Source organism: Corapipo altera, unplaced genomic scaffold, assembly GCF_003945725.1.
Source record: "Corapipo altera isolate COAL_440 unplaced genomic scaffold, ASM394572v1 51, whole genome shotgun sequence".
NCBI lineage: Eukaryota > Metazoa > Chordata > Aves > Passeriformes > Pipridae > Corapipo > Corapipo altera.
The window spans coordinates 6578840-6601671 of NW_020884892.1; the positions used below are offsets into that span (position 1 = coordinate 6578840).

The window sequence follows — 22832 nt, forward strand, 5'->3', positions numbered from 1 at the left end:
CCTTTCATCTGTGCAGAAAGGAAATGTTGTGAAACTCTCTGTGCCATCTCCAAGCTGGCTTCTAGTTAATGAAAATGGGAGTGTCTTCGTATTCCTGTGTGTTGACTAAGTAAATCTATAAATGATCCTTTGGTTATCACTGCATTCCTTAATGATTTTGCGTGTGTGTAATTTTTTTTTTTTTTTGCCATTGAAGCATAGGAAATGTTGATACTTAGTAGGGCTAAAAAGAAGACCATGTCCTTGTACTTGTTTTAGTAAATGAATTGATTTTGTGAAAAAAAGAATAGGTATTAGTTAGAACACTACAATGCTCATAATAAGCAAAAAAGTTGCACCAGTCAGTAGATGAACTAAGGATGCAAGTTCAGCATTCAGCTAACTAAAATAATGGATAAATGCAGGTAAAACAATTACCCTCAAGCACCTGCTCTTCAACTAAAAATGTCATTGAAGCTATCAAGGCTTCTCACTGAAGGAGGGAGGTCATTCATGGGCATAGGTAGATTGGACTGAGATGACTAAGATAGTTATTGTTTTTAGCTGTCCTCCTCATTTCTCTCCTGGTGATCATCACCTTGCTGAAATGCTGATGAAGCTGATCTTGAACTACCACGCTGAAAGCCCAAACCAAGGCTTATTTTCACATCCCTTTCTGTAGACTTCAGTGGGTTTGGGTCATTTTGTTGGGCTGCCTCAGTGGCAGTACTGGCAAACTCTGCGAGCAGTAACTGCTCCAGCCATCTCACTTGTGTTTAAGGTATTTATTGATTAATTTTAATTTATAGCAGCTGAAGATATGGTCTTACCCTGTTTGCTTTCTAAAATCATGTGTGGTTCTGATGGGCAAATGCAATTCGGCCAGTAGTGCGGGAGAACCAAATGATTAGATCTGATCTGCAGGTAAATAAATATCCATCAATAACTTGACCTCTGTCATCTACTCCAATCTTGCTTCTTTATACAGGGATCAGTGATGTTAATAACTAAGATTCAACCTGCGGCTGTTTGAATAAGATCCTAATTGAGTTGTTTCATACTAACTTCAGCTTTGGAGTCTTCCCTCTGGAACCATTCAGTTATTGTCAACATTCATAAAATTATTATTGCTCTCAAGCAGTCATCATCATGGTTAGGCTTCACGAACGAAGATTTGGGAAGGGCTTTACCCAGCAGTTAGTGTATATGAAACACATACACACAAGTGCATGCTACAAACCCAAATGCTTCAGTTGCTGCTTGGTCTCTTCTCTTTGCCTGGCCAGTGTCTGATCCTGATGGCTCATGGGGACATCTAATGGCTGAGTGACAGACCACAATGAAACTCCCCATTGTATGTCTTTGTTATGTTTTTATCACAATTTATTTTCTCTCTTCTTTGACACTTTTAACCTTTAAAAAATTTGTCAGTTTTACTGATTAACTTGTTTAATTTACTCACCTTTAGGGGCAAACTGTAATCATTAGCTGTAATTTCAATCTAATTAGCGAACTCTTTCTTCTAAGCAGAAAAAACAGTGAGAAACCTGGTCAGTCTACCACAGAAAGACCCCATCTGAAACAAGGTCTCTAAGCTGAATGAAAGTTTTGCCATTGAGATAGCTTATGTTTTTTTGTTTCATTGTGTTGTGGGTTTCATTTGGATTTTTTTTTTTTAAATATTTCTTTTAATCTGGGGTAGAGTCCTGAAGGAAAGGACAGGATTTTCCGTTTCTTGGCATTTTCAAATCAAGTCTGTATGCATTTTTGCAAGATGAGCTTTAGTCAAACCTGAACTCCTACACTCAACCCAGAAGTGTAGTATGTGGTTTGATGGATCATGCAAGAGGCTAGACTTAATCTTTTAATAGGCCTGTCTGGCTTTAAGTTTATGAAGAAATATTTGGTGTCTTGGTGTGCATATAAGACTCTCTTGATTGCAGGCTTGGTTGGCATAAAGTTCTGTAGTTCCTTTGACCATGGTTTCTTGTCTTTTGGTCTTTTCTTGTCTTTGATGGAGCTCTTTATATTATCAGAGATTTTATCTTTTTGTGCTCACCTTTAGGTTCTTCTCTTGCCCTACTCTGACACTTCAACCTCGACTGTTTTATTGCCCAGGATGGATGAAGGCTACTGATGTTAAAATGTGCTCAAGGTAGTACAATCCTGCTTCTGCTTTGATTTTTGTACATCCTACACCTGCATGTGGTGTCCAGATTTTGGCCTATAGATGTCTGTAGCTACTGGAGAAATTCCTACATAGCTCATCGAGTTTTCTATCCAGACCTTTATACTGTGAGGAATCCTTCAGGCTACCACAGTTGCAGGTTACACAATATATGTGGATGTTCTGCTATGGCTTGGGTAGGCAATCACTTGGCTGAATTACTCATTGGAAATCAGAATAATTAATAATGTTAAATCAAATATAACCTAATCTAAAGGCGTAGCTGATGATGTGCTTATCAACATACTTTTCTGATTTTTATCAGGTGGAAAGTTGTATCTTCAAAGATTAAAGGAAAGAAAAAGAAATCTTAATACCCAGTGATGAAAGTATTGGTAGCATCAGTGCAATCTGCAGATCTGACACAATATTATTTTGGAAAATTAATTTGCCGTTTCAGAGTATTAGCGAACATGCCTGAGATTTTACTGTTGAACAGAGTACCTTATGGAGTTCATCCACATCAGCCCTAATCTGGCTTTTGCCTGGCTATAAACAAATCTTCACACCAACAGGGAGCCAAACGGAGGTGCCAGGCTCCAGAGAGTTGCAGGAACCCATCTGGGCAGATGAGGTTTTATGGTCGGGACCTGCATTTAGCTGTGATTTGGCAGTGGGTAGCAAAAGCAGGAAATGAAACAGGATTATGGAATGCTGATAGCAAGGAATCAGAGCACGAACTCAAACTTAGATATCCACCTGTCTGTTTTCCTAAAGCACTCATTACCATTGCCTGAGCTGGGCTGGAAATGAGTGTGTGAATGTAGCGTGTTACATCAGAGCAGAGGGCGGTGTCTCAGAGGCAAAAGCAGAAGTTGTTGATGGAAAAATGGATTTACTAAAGGTATGTTAATGGAGGAAGAAGCTTTTTTCCTGAGGTATTTAAAACTGACGTAAATAAATACATATATTTTGGCTTCCTGATTTGCCAGTGCAAGGAGAAGTAAACAGTAGATTACTACAATAAAGTAAGATAAAGACAAATTAAGTAGAAATGCTACTTATAACATTTTCAAAGAATTTCCATTCTTGCATCCTGTGGAAATGAAGAAACTTGTTCGGTCACTGAGTGAAGGTGGTAACCATGATCAGGTGGAACTGGGTTTGTCGATGATGTTTTTTTGTCTCATTTTTAACTGTGTGATTGACTAAGCTTGAGATGGGAGCAAAGCTTTCATTTTTACAATTGCATTCAGAAATTAAAAGCCTTAAATGACTAAAAGTTAAGGGCAATTTGACATGCACTTTCTACAGTGTCAGATAATGATACTTTTTCTGAAGGGATTGCTCTTTTATGACTAACACGTAAAAGCTTTCATTCATACTGGAATAAATGACTAAAAGATACAGAATTAAATGTGTCAGGAAGGGGCTTTTGTATCTAACATCTAGGAAACAGCAATTTGAGGAAAGAAAAAAGATAGGTAGATTAGCTGGAACCAAGTCACAGATTTCTAGCTAGAGGAGGTTACAGGCATATGCAATCATGTATGACATTTGTTGGATTAATTTGTATTTGTGAAATGCAAATTTGATTTGGTAGGCTTTGATGATGCAGAGGTGCATAGGTCTTTGCACACGCACCAAACCTGGGGTAGTTGATATGACAATGCAACTTGGATTTTTTTCCTTTCACTTTATATCCTTGCATTTATTTTTTCCAAGAAACTGTCCTCACTGAAGAGAAACTCATCCACCTTCTCCTGTTAGATAATACCTTGTCCACAAATGTTTTCAATGTGCAAGGCAAAGTACTCATTCAAAGACTGGTGTAAAATATATGCAACAGGACCTGAAACTTGAGATAATTCACTTAATTTTGTTTATTAATTCTCGTCACAACTGAGTTGTTTTTGTCCTTGGTTTTGAAGTTTGCTTTGCTTAATCCATGTCTCTCTCCAGTGCCCCTTTTTACTGTACTATGGGAACACCTCAAGTATACAAAAAAAAAAAGCAAAGGCAAGATAGAGAAAGGCAAAGTAATTTAAGGTCATATAGGAGGCTTGTATTCAGCTCCCTATTCTGCAATGAGTTTTGTAAATTCTGTGCTAATACTCTATCTACTGATTAGCCTTCCTCTTTGAGCCAGTCCTTGATTTCTTTGACTGAGTGCTGCTCAAAAGTGTTGCTTTTATTTGAAATATCTAAGAGTGAGTACTCATTTTAATTGAAAGAAGAAATTCAAGTGTTCTCTCACAATTAATCTTTAAAGTGATTCTTCATTTCCTGAGGCCAAAGGAAGTAGAAAAAACATTAGACTTTTCTGCCTAAAATTTGTTTCTCAAATTCTCTTCTTTTACAGATAAAAGGCCCTTTGGTTCTCTTGTCTCTGCCACACAATGAAAAATTTCCTTAAGAAATCCTATGTGTTTTTTCCACCAGCCCCACATTCCTTTTGCCTTACACACCCTGGATTTAATGTGCAAAGACAGAGACACTTACAAAAACTTGCTTTGGCACAGTAAAAATAGCAAATCACTGAAAAGTAGGCAGTAGATATTTTCCTTATGCAATAGCTGTAAAGAAGGCAAACTAGTACCATCAGCACAAATGATGCAGTTGCCACCCATGTTTAGAGTTCCTGAAACACAAACCTTTTCATCATCCCCTTTCATTTCAGAAACCATCATCCTGTGCAGCAATTATGGGCCCTAGATCAAGTTTTTGCTCACAAGCCTTTGCAGCTCTTCCAGATCAATTTGTGCCAGAGGAAATACCGTGGTGGGATGAGCACAGTGCTACAGCCAGAGTCAGCACTCAAAGTTACCAGGACCAAAATCATTCCAGGCTTTCTCTGTCACCAGCATAGAGAGGAAAGTGTTGTGAGGAGGCAATTCTGACCCTTTTGGTCTCCACTAAGTACAAGACAGAGTCTTCAACCTGCTTGAGATGGGATGAATCCAAACTTTGCTGCTTCTGTGAGTGCAGTAATTAATCCTCTGTCTGTCAGCTAGCTAAGTCCATGAAGTGGGAGGAAGGCTCTTTGTATCCCAAGTCTTGAAAAGAAAAGTAAATACTGTTGTGTGTTTTAACTTATTTTCTAGATTTTAGGACAGGCTTCTTAGCCTTGTTTTCAAAGAAAAAAAGGCATATGTTGCAATACACTGCTTAAGTGTGTCCTTATGTCTTATGCTGGTATATTTTGAACCTGTTTGATGACTCTGGTCATAGTGGAAGAAAGCAAAACTGTAAACATAACTAGGTTCTTCTAAATTTAGTGAAAATTATCACTCAGATAAAAAAAAAAAAGATCCTGTGCATGCCCTCAACTGTGAGAGAAATAGAGAATCCACCCCATAGAGAGCTCCTTTAGATACCTCAGACATGAGAAGGGTTTTGCCCACAGCTTGTGCCATGAGCAGCAAAGAGGTGCAGATGCCTCAAGGTGCAGATGCCTCAGAAATCAACTCTGAGGAGTACTGGTGTTCATGTTGATACAGTTTGAAGCAAGGGAAGATATACAACATCTCTGTCTCCTGTCCTTAAATATGATCATATACATCAGGGTCTGCAGGTTAGGTTGTCTGAGAAGACCTGGGTTTAACAAAATAGCAAGTGGAGGTGCATTGGAGGGATTCAATGCAAATGTGAATTTTCGCAGTTCCTGTGAATATCTGCTTGTGTTGACTTTAAATCTCCTGGAACGACCTCTGGTACCACAACACCGACATGAGGTCAGGGCAAGCCTCACATGCCGGTGAGCACCTCATCTGTGTGCATCCTGGCTGGCACAGTTTCAGCAACTTACTTCCAATTCATTGATGCATATGGATAGAAGAGAAAATCTGATATGTGCACTGCAGAATAGCTGTCTCTGTCTTTCCTAAGCTGTTAACTTGTAGCCTTTCTGCGCAAATATTTCTCAGAGAAAGTTTTTCTAAGGGTTCTCCCTTTAAATTGGGCAGGAAAAGCCTACATAAGCACTAAACCAGTCATTTTCTGCAGCAAGTTCTGGCACTTTCCTTCAGCCAGAATGAGTATTATTATTTCTTGTTATATTTTCCCTAAGCTTTTCTCGGTTTGTGTTTCCAGAAGTAAAAATACTGTCAAGTTGAGGGAGCCTGACAAAACCCTGTTCTATGGTGAAGACAGAACTGAATGCTGGCAGTGATGTCTGAGATGGGTTCGATGCAGATGCTTTTAATCTGGTGTTCAGAAGATCCCACAAATGAAAAGGAACAAATCCCACAAAAGGAAAAAATGTCTCTCTAAACTACTTATAAAAACCTAAGAGCCAAACAGACGTGTGATATACAAGTTATGAGCCATGGGTGAAACTTTAGAATCTTAAAACTACTTAAAACACTTGTAAATGTTCAAACTCTAGGCTCAAGGATATTTATATTTTGAATTTTGCTTTTTGTACAAAGAGTGAATTTTGTTTTAGACATAGAGTGGAAAGTGATCTCCTGGTTCACTAAATCTGTTCCCACTCTGTTGGAGGCAAATATGTCATAAAAATGTATTTAGTAAATTTATCAAGTTCCACCATAACTTTGTTTATGCTTTGGGGTATTTCCTATGGAAACTTCTAGAGATTAATTGCTCTGATAGATAGATTTTTTTTCTTGCAATTTCCAAGCTGACTCTATTCATGGCTGGTTTGTGCTCAATTCCCTCTTGAGTTAACAAAGTCCTTCAGCTTAAATATGTTTTTTCAGTCCGTAGTTCAGACCTACAGTTATAAGGAAAAAAAATGTTGTATTCCCATTTTAATTTTCTTTGAAAATGTGTGACTGGAATTGTATACTTTATTCTTACATTTTAGTGTGGTGGCTTTAGTCTCTTTTCATTTTTTCTTGAAATATCACATCACAAAACAGTTTGGCATTCCATTGTCCTTTTTGACAGTTGTAACATAGTGGCTGCACACAGTTTTCTGTTGACTGTATACACAATATCTTCTGTATCTGTTTACTGAGCCCCTATTTGTGATTAATATTAGTGGTGTTAATTCCTAGCTGTGGGACCTTGCATTTAATACTTTTGCATTCCAGTCCATCTCTATTATTCAAGGTTCTCCTGTTCTCCTTGTATGATAATCTTGTGTTCTGCAGTGTAAGCAATGCCTCCCATCTCTGTATCATCAATTTCTCAGTTAAAATATTTTGTCTTGGGGTTGGTGATCTCCACTCTAATTTCTTTACATTTCCCAAATGTCCTGTTTACCATAGTCGTTTGCTTTTTCTCCCCCAAAGAGCAAGTAAGGTGTGCAAACTCCTATTTTTCATTTTCCATTTTGCTCAGTTTAAATAATTTTCAAGGTGACAGCTACATGCTAAGTGTTGTCTGTTGTTCTGGAGATATCACAGCACAATTGCGCCTTCTTGTTAAATATGTTTATTTTTTTCTCACAGATAGAGACTATCTGTTTATCTAGACAAGGAAGGAGGAAAGAGAAGGACTTTGGAGCGTTGGCCCTTACACCCTCTCTTCATGCAGAGCACAGCCTGTGTCTTTCACAGGCACTGTATTAAAATCTTTCTCACTCTGGGCCTTTATCCTGAGACTGTGGTGGGTACCTCTACTGGGAGTTTTAAGAAAGTATTCTTCATGAGTTTGGGCCACAAAATTATAGAATAATTTGGGTTGGAAGGGAGCTTAAAGATTGTCTAGTTCAGCCCCCTAGCAATCAGCTTGCTCAGAGCCCCAACCAGCCTGACCTTGAACGTTTTCACCTGTCTGGGCAACCTGTTCCTGTGTTTTACCATCCTCATTGTAAAAAATTTCTTCCTTATATCTAGTCTAAATTGACTCTCCTGCAGTTTAAATCCATTACCCCTTGTCCTATAGCAACAGCCCCTGCTAAAAAGTTTGTCCCCAGATATCTAAAGATTAGGACCACATAATGGGCTCCCAAAATGTTGTTTGTGTGCTGCCATATCAAATTCCTGTGAAGTTAGCTCTTTTTCTTTCTCTCCTTATAAAATCTGTTCTTGGCACAGCTGTGTGCAAACATGCAATATGTCTGTTAATCGTTTTGTGGTTGTTGCACCTACAAACATGTTCCTGCCACGTAAACTATGTAAACATAAACTTGTCACTCCATCATGATGGTATGTCACCACTAACTTACTGTAGATCCAGGTATCCCTCATCATATTTCTATGTGATGTTTGGTTTCCCTTCCTTTCTTCTTCATAGGTTTTGCTCATTTCTTATATTGCATGTATGTACATTGTCCCCGCTTTTCTTGGGTTTTGTGATACCGCCTTAATCAAGCCTGAGACTACCTGAGACTGGCTGTACAATGCTGGGTGCTGGTGAAACCCCTGGTGTGCTGCCAAAGCTTCTAGGTGTTACTGAGCTACAAAGGAAAAGAGATAAGGATGGTGTGGGAGGGAAGAAAAATTTATTGTGTGGACAAAACTTCCCTCTCATTTATAGTATCCTGAATCTCTCTTAAAAGTAAGGAAACGTAGAAAGAGTTTTTATGTTCATGTAGGAAACAAACTGAAAACCAGAAAAATTGATGAGTTTGGGTTAGATGGGAAGGTACTGAACAGCTGCAAATATATCTGACGTTCCGCAGTTATCACCATATCGAGCACATTAACCTCATTACCAGGGGGACGTTGCAAACACACTGAGCCTCCTATAAAAGCAGCTTCACTTAATAGATAAACCACATTATTGAAGGAAAAGATTGCTTTTATCATGGACTCAATCCAGCTGCCTTGCTACACCTGGCAACTTCCTTAAGATAAATGACATGATCCAAAGGGATGGGAACCAGGTTGTATTTGGGGTAGGAATGAGAATGCCCTTCTCTCCCAAAGACATACAAACCCAAACCACGCAGGAGTGACAGTGTGGGACCGTCTCTCCTATTGACATGGGCTTGAGATTTACATGCACTGGGTGTCTCGGTTGTCTTGCATACTGCTCTATCTGCAAATAATGTTCTTATCCTTCTTTCTGCTGGATTTGGATTCAGTCACTGGTTTTCCACTTCCTTACCTACTTTCATGCCAACAACTCCATACGACACAGATGGCTGGTACCACTATAAAACTGATAGCAGTGAGATCAGGATATAACTCCTGCAGACCTTTTCTGAGGTTAATATAGGTGTGAACCACAATTTCTGGGAAGTCCTTGAAGTAAAGTACACTGTGAGGTTCTTGACTCAGCTTCCCGCCTTTTTTTCAAAGGGTTCTGTGGCTGGCAGCCTCCTGTTAATCTGTTCTGTTTGAACTCCAGCAACATACAAGCCAACAAAGGCAATTAAAGTCTGCAGTAATGATCAACTCTGGGAAATGATCGGCATGGATTAAAGCAAATCTAAGGGGTAATTGCTTGGCAACAAGTTCCATAACCCTGAGTGTTAAGTACAGGAGGGGACTTTGAAACCCTGGTAATTACATCAGAAAACCTGTTTGTGTAATGAACATTGTTCTTTTAGCTTGATTGAACTGAAAAAAAAATCTTTTAAAAGAATCCAGTGTTCTGTTTGCAGGAGATTTTATCTACCTGAGATACTGCTACAACTTTATTGCCAAAATATGTGGGTACATCATAATCTTTGATGTATTCAACCTTAGACAGGGAAGTGTCGCCCTCCTTTACTGGTGAGAAGAGCAGGATAAGGCAGAAAGAGTCTTGGCAACACATCCAAACAGGCATAGAAAGTTTGTGGAAAGATGTGATTTGACCCAGATGGCAAGTCCTGAAGATCCAACTTCTGAATTTCAGTTTTATTTGTGTCTATGAACTTCCTTCACCTTTGCTTCTGATAAGTTTGGCGGGAAAACTTGCGGTCACTGTTCAACAGCACCGTGATTTATTGCTCTCTTATGCAATGCTTAGTGTGCACCATCAAGGGAGTTGACCACGAGGGTTACTAATCATGCCAATAAAGAAAGGTGGAGTGGCCATTGCCTCTGTAACCTACAGCTGCCCTTCTGCTAGGGGCAGTTGGACAGGTCAGGCACCTGTTTGTCTTTCCGTCACAGAGATCAGGGCAGCAGGAAGGTTTCTGGCCAGTTTCCTGTAGGATATACACATGACATCATAAGGGTCATGGATTTCTTTTGTTTGTATGTTTTCGTTTTCTTCAGCTGTCTTATACCTAAACTATGGGATAGAGACAAATAATTTCATCTCTTAAACAAACTCATGCTCTGCCAGCATGGAATTTGTATTTCCTGAGCCACTGGGTATTTGCAAGTAAACTCTTCCTGTACTCTTCTAGTTCATCTTTGAAGAGGTGATTTATGAGCAGTTAGGTTAGTAGTGAATGAGCTGTCATGTCACTATATGTCATGTACCCCTACATCACATTTTTAATAAAGAATTTTCAGGCATATGAATCTTATTTAAGCATCATGCACAGTGTGAACACTGACATGAATAATATTTAAAGATTTGAACACACTGTCTCTCAAGTAGTTAGGCATGGATTAGAAGGGTCCTCAATTGAGATTTCAGTACAACTTTCCAATGTGAGAAAGGTTCAGATTAAATAAAAATGTGAAAGTGAACTCTTTTATGTTCAGACCACAGTGAAGGTCCTCTGCTGTTGGAGAGCTAAGAACATCTTGCAGATAAGGGCGAGGTTGATCGTTTTTAGATCTCTGCATCATGAACATCTAATATAGCCAAGGGAGATCTAGTCAAAGTAGCTAATAGAACTGGTAAGATGCAATTAAGAATGGAGGAGACTAAAGAGGTGAATTGTGTCACCATCTTCATTAATTTGTTTGTCTAATTCTCTGCTGCCTCTAAAGACGTCTTCAGATGTGCTTCCCAAATACAGACACATACTTTTGTAGATATGCATCAGCCTTAGTGAATTTCAACTCCAGATTATTTTTTTGTTTGTTTCTGTTTGTGGATTTTTGAAATATTTTTGCCGTTTCTGTACATATTCAGATGTCTGGGCTAATATCTAAGGATTTGTTGCTTTGGTCACTCAGTGAATAACAATTTGTGGTTTGTTTTTGTTTTTTAAATGTTTTCCAAGCACTGTGCTCAGCTCCCCCAGGAGAAGCTGTTCCAGGAAACAAGCTACAATCTACTAATTTTCATAATCACAAAATTAATAGCATGTTTGATGTTTTAAGTATCCCCGTAGTTTTCCACAACTGGTAATGTATTAAACCCAAGAGACAATGGTGGTGTGTATATGAGGAAGCATCCAATATGTATTAGTTATAAATACTTTAAAGATACAAGACCACTTGTAAACAGGAATCTCTTTAACACTATTACAAGTAAATCTCCACACAATGCAAATAATTCCTCAGAGGTGTTTGGGTGGCATTTTTCATCTCTCTACTACTTCTTCATCTGTAGCTTCAGAAGGGAATTGTTCTTTGGCCTGGGTGATCTGTTGTGAGGGTTGTGATTGAACCATCCACCCCCAAAGTTGAACACGATTCTTGTGATAGCAAGAGCAGCAATTGTTTCTTGATGTTGTTATGGGTTGGAGTTTTACTGGTTGCATGCCAACAACGGCCTGTGTACTGGGGAACAGCTAAAGGATGATACACTTTCTTGTGGAGGAGTTTAAAGAGTGCAGAGAGAGAGATCAGACAAAAAAAAGAAACATGATCTTTGCTTAGGGCATGTGCAGATGAGAACTTTTCTTCTAAAACTAACTGATTGCCAGATTATTTGAGTTAATTCATATACTAGATAAAGGCAACACAGACACTCCTGTAACATTTATTCCAGGACTGAGGGGGGTCTATGTTACCCTGTGGGAAGGGTAGCTCTAGCTTGTTTTACTTTGTGAATGCTCTATTAAAGTTAATATAGAAGGAAAATTTCCAGTTAAAATCATCCTACAAAGCATTTCTGGGATGTGCTGTCCCCCAGGAAATATTTTGCAGAGGACATGCAACCTACAGTAAAATTTCATATTACATATTATCAGTGTAGCCACATTCTCCTAAAAAGAGACGTTCTACTGCTGGTGCCTCCAACTGTATGTTTTCCTTCTCCCCACCTTGTGTCTGATGTGAGATGCTTGTAGCTCCTGGATGCGCAAGCCCAGATCGCAGTTCAGACAACCAGTGACAGTTTTTCATCAGATCAGCAAGGCAAAATGTCTCACCTCACAGCCCTAGTTTCTCTAGTTGTGCTGCAGATGGATGGCACGAGCATGTCGTCACTCAGGAGGGGAGAGGTGGCAGCCTATGTTCAGAGAGGATTTGGTGTCATGTACAGCACAGGATACAGAGGTTCAACTCTGGGTCTATGTCTCAGCCAGGGGCTGAGTGCAGTGATTTGTGTAAAAGATTTCTGTAAAAGAAGTCCCCTTCTCATGGTGGGGGAAAACCGTGAAATCTAACCTTACCTACCTCATTTGGGAGAAGAAAGGAGGGAAAGAGAAAGGCAACAAATGGTAGGTGCAGACCCAAGCTCTAGAAGTGCTTATCCTTGGTCTAAAATGCTTTGGAGGTGCTCATCCTTGGTCTAAATGCTGTGGAACGACTGAGGTCCTTCACAGAGCCCTCTGAGAGGATGGCAAGCCAATGGGATCCTGGCACACATCAACAGGCATGAAGCTTATGATAGGAATTTGAGATTTTGAGGAGCTGAATCCCTCCTAAAACCACTAACTTCTGGAAAGATAAGGTTACTCAGCAAATTCTGGCCCAAGGGAAATTTCATAGAAGAAGCACCATGGGCAAAGCAGCAAAAAATTCCAAAAGCAGATGGTGCTTACTGCTTTATAGTGAAGCCAAACAAGAAAGAGTGGGAGAAACTGAGAAGGAATAAGTAGCTTTATCTCAAGTCTTTCATCCAAATAGCTTTTAAAATATATATATTTAGATTTTCTTTTTGTAATATATCTGCTTTTGTTTTATTTTATACTTCACTTTTTTCCCATCTCAGTTTTATTCTAGTATCTATATTGCTAGTGGAAGAGAGGGAGAGACATGCAGTTCAGGATAATTTTTCTTGGTTTAAGCTGAGCAGGCTAATTGTATCCCTGGGATTATTGTAGTAACTTTTTCAGAACTGATCTAAGAATATTTTTCCCCTGGACATGTATATATGACAAACATAGGTCACTGATTCTCACATTAGTAAGAATTAGTAAGAAATTCCCGCTAATGTTAACATTTTTTTAATTTCTGGAGTCAATTGGCTATTTTATAGAATTTGTAAAGATTATGATTAAGCATATAATAAAGACAAATACTTTCAACTGCATCTCACTGGAAATCTTGGCAGCTTTTCTTTTCTTGCTGTCATTAAACAGCCAGTGAGTTACAAAGCCAAAATTACACCTCAGCCATTTACTTCAGCAATTAAAAAATCCTGAGTGAAATTATCCATGTAAGATTAGAACTTCATATCTTAAGAAGTACAAATATTCACTGCTGTCTAATCTTGCTTCAATATTGTGGTTAACATTTGGCCAGTGCTTTTATCTTTCCTGGAAAAGTCTATTTATATCAATATTTTGGTATTTTAAGGATTATCAGATTACCTTTGTGTAGACTTCTGCTGCACGTTCAAAGACATAGCATGAGGAACGATAAGTATTTCTATTTGAAAATTTTGATGAAATAAAAACTGTAAACTTTCTGTTGAAATGTTCAGTTTTCCTGAAAATCTTCCTCAGTTCTTTCCTCTCTTCTATCTTAACTACAGACTGGTAAGCGCCACTTTTGTGCTGGGAAGATTATGGAGCAGATCCTCCTAGAAGATATACTAAGGCACATGAAATACAAGGAGGTGATCCGAGGCAGCCAGCACAGCCTAACTAAGGGCAAATTATGCTTGACCAATCTGGTGGCCTTCAAAGAGGGAGGGATTGCAATGGTTGATGAGAGAAGGTTGACAGATACCATCATTCTAGGCTTCTGTTAGGCCTTTGATACGGCCCCCCATGACAACTTTATCTCCAAATTGGAGAGACATGGTTTTCATGGATAGACTATCCAGAGGATAAGGAATTGGTCAGATGGATGCAGCCAGAGTGTTGTGGTCAATGTCCAGAAAGAGGCTGGTGACATGTAGTGTTCCTCAGGGCTCTGTCCTGGGACCATGCTCTTCAATTTCTTCATCAGTGACACAGGCAGTGGGATCGACAGCACCCTCAGCCAGTTTGCAGGTGACACCAAGCTGTGTGGTGCAGTTCACACAACAGAAGGATGGGATGCAATCCGGAGGGACCTGGATAAACTTGAGAAGTGGGCCCACAAGAATCTCATAAAGTTCAAGAAGTCCAAGTGCAAAGTGCTGCACCGGGGTCAGGGCAATCCCGGGTGTGACTAAAGACTGGGAGAAGAAGTCATTGAGAGTAGCCCTGAGGAGAAGGACCTGGGGCTTCTGCTGGATGAAAAGCTGGACACAAGCCAAGAGTGTGCAATTGCAGCCCTAAAAGACAACTGTATCCTGGGCTGCATCAAAAGAGGGGTGGTCAACAGGCTGAGGCAGGTGATTCTCCTTCAACACTCTGCCCTCATGAGACCCCTCCTGTAGTAACGTGTCCAGTTCTGGAACCTCAGCACAAGAAAGACAAGGACCTGCTAGCATTGGTCCAGAAGGGGGCTATGATGATGATCAGAGAAATAGAGCACCACTCATATGAAGACAGACTGAGAGATCTGAGATTATTCAAGCTGGAGAAGGGAAGGTTTTGGGGAAACCTTCCAGCACCTTCCAGCACCTTAAGGGGGCTTATACAAAGGAGGGAGACGGACTTTTTATATGGGCAATGGGCAATGGTTTTAAACTAAAAGAAGATAGATTTAGATTAGATTTTAGGAAGAAATTCTTTACTCACAGGGTGATGAAGCACTGGAACAGGTTGCCCAGAGAAGCTGTGGCTGCCCCATCCTTGGAATTGCTCAAGGCCAGGTTGGATGGGGGTCTGAGCAACCTGATCTAGTGAATGGCATCCCTGCCTCTGGCAGGCTGGATGGAACTAGAGGATCTTTAAGGTCCCGTCCAAACCAAACTATTCTATGATTCTATGATTTCCCTCTCAAAACCAAACCAATCAACTAAACAAAAAATTTTATTTTTCTTTTTACCCCTCTATTTTATGTTTAAAGAAATAAACATTTATTAAGGAAATCACAAACTGAAATTAATACATTTAAAACAAAATTTTGCATTCAGGGTTGTTTTCAAGGGTATTGTTTGACCTCGTCTACCAAAGCAGTTTAGCTTTATTCCAGGGCAAACACTTCTAGGCTGAATGAAATTCCATTGCATCTACTAATGATCACATGTCTTCCTTCATTTAAGATAACAGCATCAAAGGTAATTTGGTGACAGAAATTTTTCGTTTGGTGAGTAACCACGACTCATCTCGGAAATACCAGGGGATTCATCAGATAGAATCCACATTTCCAGATCTTCATTTGTGTGAGAATGAGCAGTATCAAGTCGTAACCTCTCACCTTAACTTGGTCAACTGTATGTGGACCAAACAAGAGACCCAGAAGTTGACACTATCAGCTGTCTTTTCCTGTAGCATGTGTAAAATGAATTGGTGATTTTAGGGAAGTTATTGAGACATCATAGAACTGGTAAGTTTTAATCAACTTAAAAGTAAAGTAAAGGAATATTATTCCCCCTACTAAATCAGTAATAAGATGCATAAAAACATCATTGAAATAACTCTAAGATAGCCTGTTAGAAATATTGATGTGGAATTCTGTATCTATGGGAGTATAATATGTAGACATTTATTGAAGATTTTGAAGATTTTGAACCACAGACATAGATTATGTCAGAATATCCAAACTGCAACAAAATATTAGTGCTTGTTGGAGACCTCCAAAAGTGGTCATCAGCAAAGCCAAGACACCATCAGAGCTGCGATCTTAACTTTTCTGTTTCACTTTATTTCTCAGAGGAATGGCAGGAACATTAAAGTTTTTGGAGTTGCCCCAGTGATGGATTTGTCACACAAAATACCACAGCTGAATGCAGTGTCACTTACTAGTCCAGCTTGTGTCTGTTTTGGGAAGACAAGCATAAGAATACGCATTAACTCTTCTCTTTCTCAGATTAATTATCAAGATAAATTTGAAAGAACTGCTAAAATCCTATTGTTTTCAAACTGTACATTTTCTATCGCTGTAATTTATAACCAGTAAGAAATTAAAAAAAAAAAAAATCTCCTCAGGCTGATGCAAAGCTGTCACTTGCAATTTGGGGAGATAGGATTAGTTTATTTGTTTACAGATGTACAACCAGTCAGTTAAGATTTATCTTATCTCTATTTTAATAACAGCTGCAGTTCTACAGTCTGTGTTTATGATTAAGTGTGAACGTTCAGCAATCTTAGAATCAGAGAACAATTGGAATGGATGTCTTTGGGCTGGGCTGCTGATTTGAAATATCTTGAAAATGAGTTGCAATATTGCCTTGCAAAATTATAATTCAAGAGCTTTGCCTGGGTATATGGTTTTGCAATGTTATAAAGAGAGTTACAACAAGAGTGTTAAAACTTATCTAATTAGAGGGAGGTCCCACATTTTCAAGAAAAAGATTTTCTACCAAGTTAGAATTCTTAAAAATCTATTTTTTCAGAAAAAAAAATGTTAATTTTGATTATATTTTCTATTTTAAATAGAGAAAAGATCCAAAAAAATATATTTATTTTAAAATTGACAAAATCACAACACTGAAAAGTGAAATTTCTCATTTCAGGTTGAGATACATTTAGTGTACAGAAATCCAAAATAACGATGTTGGAGAGCTGAGTTTGAAAAGTCCCCTTCCTTCTAGTAATACTAGTCTGGTGCTATTAATTATGGAGAAAGAATCTGTTAGCACATTGCTAATCAACTCATGGAATAGATTTTTCTGCCTCTCATTGTTGAGCATTTGAGACCCTTTTGTCTTTTTACACTCTTATTCTCTAGGTACTTTCTGAAATCACGAGGATAACCAGGGGGGAAGTCTGTGTACGAAATGTTCCTTTCCAATAGCCCATTCCCCTGTCTGCACCATTCTGTGGACATTACCACTTGGACAATTGAATCAAAGAACATGAAGCCTGTGAACAGGTCAGCAAACTCTTTGAGAGTGATTGGAAACGTCCTACCATGATAGATGAAGTTGGGTTAAACTTTGGTTTCCTGTGTCCGGTTGTTTCCATGAAGGGTGGGTGTCACTCCTCTTCTCTTGGTTGTACAACCTTAAGGTTAATGGCTGGACTCGATGATCTTAAAGATCTTTTCCAGCCTGAGATTCTCATTGACTTTGGTCCTTGATCTCACTAAGCCTACAGAAACTACTATCTGATCTTTTCCTCCCAGCCTACAGCATAGTTTGTGCTGGGTTAGAGAAATGAATTGGTAAAAGGAGTGGCTCAAAGACATCAGAGCCAGCTCGAGATAAGAATAGGGGGAGGATGAGTGTCATAGGGAGGAAAGGGAAGACTGGGAGAACCATGATATCACACCAAAGTGTCAATAATGAATTGTTAGGTTGGCTCACCTGAAGTCATGGGACTTCACCTTAAAACCTGCTCCTCTGAACAGCTGCCCTCAAGTCTTTTCTGTGCTCTTTTCAGTGCTGATATCTGGGTATCAAAAATTTTTTCTGTATGGTCCTTGGCAGTGTCATAAACCCATGTACTAGCACCACCAGAAAAAAGCCATCAGGAAATGTCATGCAAAGTGTCAGTGGTAAAGCACTAAAATGACAGAGGAAAAAATTGAGATTTTACAAAACTGAAGAGAATAGTGGAGTTAAAATGTATTTATCACTCTCTTGGCATGTCTCATGGTTTCCCCCCACCACAGCATGTCACATTGTATTTTAAAACCAGAGAAATCTTTCGACAGCAGCTGGGACTTTAGCAGCTCAAACCTGGAGGAGAGGCTGCGTTAAGTTAAACTGGGTTAAGAGGATGCTGTTGTTAATGAATATCTTTGAATCCTCCTGAGCAACTGAGAAAATAACACCCTCAAAGGGGAGATGGAACAGTGGAGTGAGCAGTGGCAATGTTGGCAACTGAAATTCACAACTTAATCTGTATTTGGTTAAACTGCAATGGTAGGTTACAAACTAATTTCTGCTGAGTGGATTCCTGTGTGGTTCTGTGTCCATGTTGGATGGTATTTGCTGCTGGCAGGCAAGGTGAGAAGCCAAGAGAATCGTTTCTACAGCTGACGAGGCAGGATTTGGCAGAACTTGTCTGCTGAAGTCCTAAACAATAGAAGACCTCCTAGACAGCCAATGTTATGTAGTTTTCAAAGATTTATTTATGATTTTGATGGATAAAACCATAGGGCAGGAGATCAAGATCACTTGCATGAAACCTGTAAGCAGCTTTTTCTTCAGTAGGCTTTGGTTTTTTTAATTCAGGGTGTTTAATCTATATTTTACCATAGAGCATGTACAACCCAAACAGAATATGCAAAAGCTGCTTCAGACATGAGGCTTGCAACAGATCAAGGCATAGTGGTGTTAGAGGTCTTCTTTCAATCAAAGATGGTTTTAAAGTAAGCTATTTACATTTTCCACAACGGTCTGTGAATCAGAATCTGGTTATTTATTGTATCTCAGTTGAGGGTTAGTGACTTCTATAACTGCATTGGCTGATTGACAGTATGTTTAAACATAACTGATTTTAAGATTAAATGGTCTTAAATGTTAGGTGAAAACATCTTATGTGGACTCTTAAAAATTAATTTTCCCTCTATTTGCATTTGAAGTCAATTTTAGGCCATCAGTATGAAGTGAAACTGATTCAACAAAAAAGGTTTAAAATAACATATTTACTTAAATCAGTGCAGGTTCAGGTTTACACTGGATCTTGGATGAAAGGCACAGCAGCAATGTATTGTACTTACAGAAAAAAATATTGTGGTGATCGTTTTATTATTCATCTTTAGCACAAATCTACTCTTACAGTGATAAATGCAAGAAACGAACCCTTTCTCCCATATAGGTCCCCCACTATAAAAAAGAAGGAAGCAGATTTAGTGTTTCACTGGCAATAAGTCAAATGCTGCTTAAGACATAAGTCAGTGCCATTTGACACAACTGATAGTTTCCACTTGAGTAAAATTCATAAATGTTACCAGCATGAGATCTGAACAGATTTTTAATCTCTGGAGTCAGTGACAGGGCAGTCTGGGGAAAACTAGGGTTATTTTGAGTCTTGTGTTTGGCTGATGAATAAGAAGGACCTTTTTGAATTCCCTGCCCGAGAGCTAACCTGATATTTATCCATCTATCATTGTCTGTTTTTCCTGTGCATTCCTGTTTTATTCAATTGTGAGTTGCTCTGTCTTTTTTTTTAAAAGGACTTGTGTGTATGCGTGAGCAGCTACACTTAATATTGTAGTTCTTTCTGAGGTGGAGATTGTAATTGCTTATTGATGGCCTATTTGTATGCTAATGTTGCTCAATAAAAAAAGTGAAAGCATAATTAACACTCCTGCTTCACAAAAAAGAAAGGGAAAAAGGAAAGCTTGGAAAGGTCAGTGGATTTCACATGATAAATTACTAAGTAATGGAAGACATAGAATCCTACATCCTAGAATGTAATGCTTTCACTATTTTATTAGCTATTATTTATTACAAATGCTGACTATACTTACTTTTTGGTAACTATTTTCTATATACAATATATTTAGACATTATGACCCTGTGGTGGTATAATGTACTGCAGCCTGCCAATTTTCAGATGTAGTGGCTTTCAAGGGAACAGCATCTCTGTTTATTCTCCTATATTTCATTAAGGCACAATTCAGTAACACTGCAGGCAGGGCTGTCTGGCTCTTGGTGTGGAGGCACGAGTCAGACAACCAGGGTCAGATCTCTCAAACAATCATGGAGTGGGAACCTGCAGCCCCTAAGGCAGCACAAGCAACACATTTACTGCTGTAGTCAGTAAGTGGCAGAACAGGCTCCTTGAATACTTAGAAAACAAGAGAAATTTAAAACCTAGACCCCTATGATACAGTGATGTAGTTGGGTTTGGTGGATTTTTAGGTTGTGCTGTTAGACACAGCATGAGAAAGAAATATTTGGGCATATGGGCAAGTGTAGTGCTGAAGATGGTGGAACAAGTGACCCTGCCCTGTTTTTATGCTGCCTTGGCTTTGAGACGAAGTAAATTGAGCTGCCTTACCTGAGGTGAATTAATGTGCACGGCCTCGTGACTGGGGCTGTGTGGACCAAGCGTGATGTATAGGTGGTTGTCTCTGGCTGGGCAGGAGGGCAGCCACAGTTAACTTGCTAAACAGCCACAGCCACAGCGTGTTTGCATTCAGCCATGTGACTAAACCTTCAGATGCTCTCCAGGCTTTAATGTTAAAATGACACCAAACTTCTAGTAGGCAGAAAAAAATAATACAAATTAGGACAAGAATGGTTATACATAACTTTTAAATGTCATGTTTTTTAACAGAGGTGGCAGTGCCATAACAACACTTTCAGTATCTTCTTATTAGCATAAAACTTATTTTCAGAATTAACACTCACAAACTGTTGAATCTTAAAACTACTTCTTCAAGACAATTTCTTTTTGTTTTGTTTTATATGCAGATGACAGAACATAGGAAAATGGGCCTTCCCAACTATGTGACTTTGCTTCTCTGGAGATATCACAAAATAGAGTTCTTGCATCTAGTGTTCTTCTTGTTGCTCATGAAAAACAGTTCTTATATAAATGTGGACAGATTAAAACCAAATAAAAGACTGTTCCAGGAAAAATATTTTATTTCCTTAGAAAATTAAGAATAAAAGTAAAGTAGTTAAAACATATGTTAATATATTCAAAACTCAGCAAATCTAAACTCAAAGAGAAGCAAATTTAAAGATTAGTTTAAATTTGCTTTCTCTTCTGTGACTGAGGCCATGGAAATGATACTTTGCCATGCTTCAGAGTCATTGCTAGTTGATAACTGCATGTGGAAATTCAATTTATGTGCTACATTCTCTGCTAGTGTTAATCAAAATATTTCTTTAGTAGTTAATAGAGTCGTTTAGTAAGCACAGGTGAGATTTGTTCTAAACCACAGCATGTGGCCTTTGTTTCTGGGAAAATGTATTTGTGTGTTACTGTACTTAATTATCCTCAGTTAGTGGAACTTCATACTGTTTCTTCTTGCCATTCTCTGACAAAAAGTAAATGATGAGGCTTAGGATTTTAGTCTAGGCATAAGGAACACTCATGTTGAGTCAAGGAACACTGGTATGAAATAATTGACTTTGTTTATATCCATCTGCAATTTATCCACAAGAACAGCATTGAAAGGTGACATTTATCTTACAAGTTTCTCATTCATTTCTGTACTCTGAACTCAACTTTCATGCAGCTCAAGTGCATGATACATGTAGATGAATATTTTTTGTAGATGATTAAGTGTCCTTTGACAGTATAATATACTTCACTGTAAAAATAAACAGATTGTGCATGAGGCTGTCTGATTTGACTGGTGGCACAGATAGTACCTCACTTATCTATGCTTTTCATCAGAAGATCTCAACACCATTTACTGAAGAGGGAAGTACCAATATTCTTCCTTGGTAATTCCACATCCTTTACTGGATTTAGCAGTGCTTGAAGATCCTGAGACCTCAAAAGTCCCTCTCATAACACCCATACAACATATCTTATTCAAAACTATGTTTTAAAGTATTGGAAACATTGTGACCCCATAGAGATGGAAGCAGGTCTGTATTTTGATATTTCCAGGGGTAAATACAAGTTTCCACTAAAATTCTTCAACAAATATTGCCATCCCAATAAACTAAACTAAATTTCTCTTAAGAACATTTGTACAATATGCTCTCTAATTCAAAATCATGTCTGGAATGTTAATGAAGAGAATTTGCTAACTTTAGTTTATAGTTTAACTGTGCTGTAACCCATGATTGGAAAGGAAGGCCAAGACTCCCAAACTCATACCACCTCCAAGACAAAGAGAGTTTATAGAATTGCAAACTTTTGCTAGAAAAAAATAATTAAAAATTAATCCAGATTTCACCCTAAAGAAGAGAAAAAAATAGAAATTGAGTTTTAAAGATGCATGTTTGTGGCTAAGTAGCTAACCAAATTTGCAGAGAGATTTATATATGATTTATGTCCCTTTGTTTTTGTTGTTTACTAAGGACCACATGTTATCTGGGGTATCTACTCTGTGAATAATATACTGCAAAAATATAACCTAATGGTGAGAAATTGGTTACTCAGAAAGCCTGGGAACCAACACATCTATTTAGAAGTCTAATGTGAGGTACCTGGCTTTAAAATGTAGTGCTCTTAATGCCTGCCCATTTTCTGAAACAAGTTGGTGCAGAAGGTACCAGGTGAATGACTTGCCATTTACCGTTACCTGCCATTAAGGGTCTTTTCTGATGTCTGGAAATGGGATTTGAGGGGAAAAAAAAGGAAGGGTTGAAGGAGCCGAGGTTTCCCTTGTGGAGTGAACTTGGCAAGGCAGGTGATGATTTCCATAGGAGGGGAGAATCGGCTTTGGGAAACTTTACCGCAGCAGACATGTTTGCTAGTGAAAGAGAAAAGAACCATGTTCGAAGCCATTGGATGTGTTTTGACTTTTAGATAAAGAAGGACAAGCAATAAATACGTCACCAATATCTCACTGAAAATCTCAGATGGTGGCTCTCAGCGTTGTCAGTGATATATTGCAAATTTTAAAAATAATGAAGGTGATTTCGGTTCTGG

General features: G+C 38.6%; 1 long non-coding RNA gene across 1 annotated transcript; it reads left to right on the plus strand.

Moving 5' to 3' along the window:
• The first annotated feature begins 15237 nt into the window (after positions 1–15237).
• Positions 15238–22537, plus strand: LOC113948262. The gene is made up of 3 exons (XR_003528069.1): positions 15238–15436; positions 17050–17193; positions 20690–22537. It is a non-coding gene; the product is annotated as an uncharacterized LOC113948262 (long non-coding RNA).
• The last annotated feature ends 295 nt before the right edge of the window (positions 22538–22832 follow it).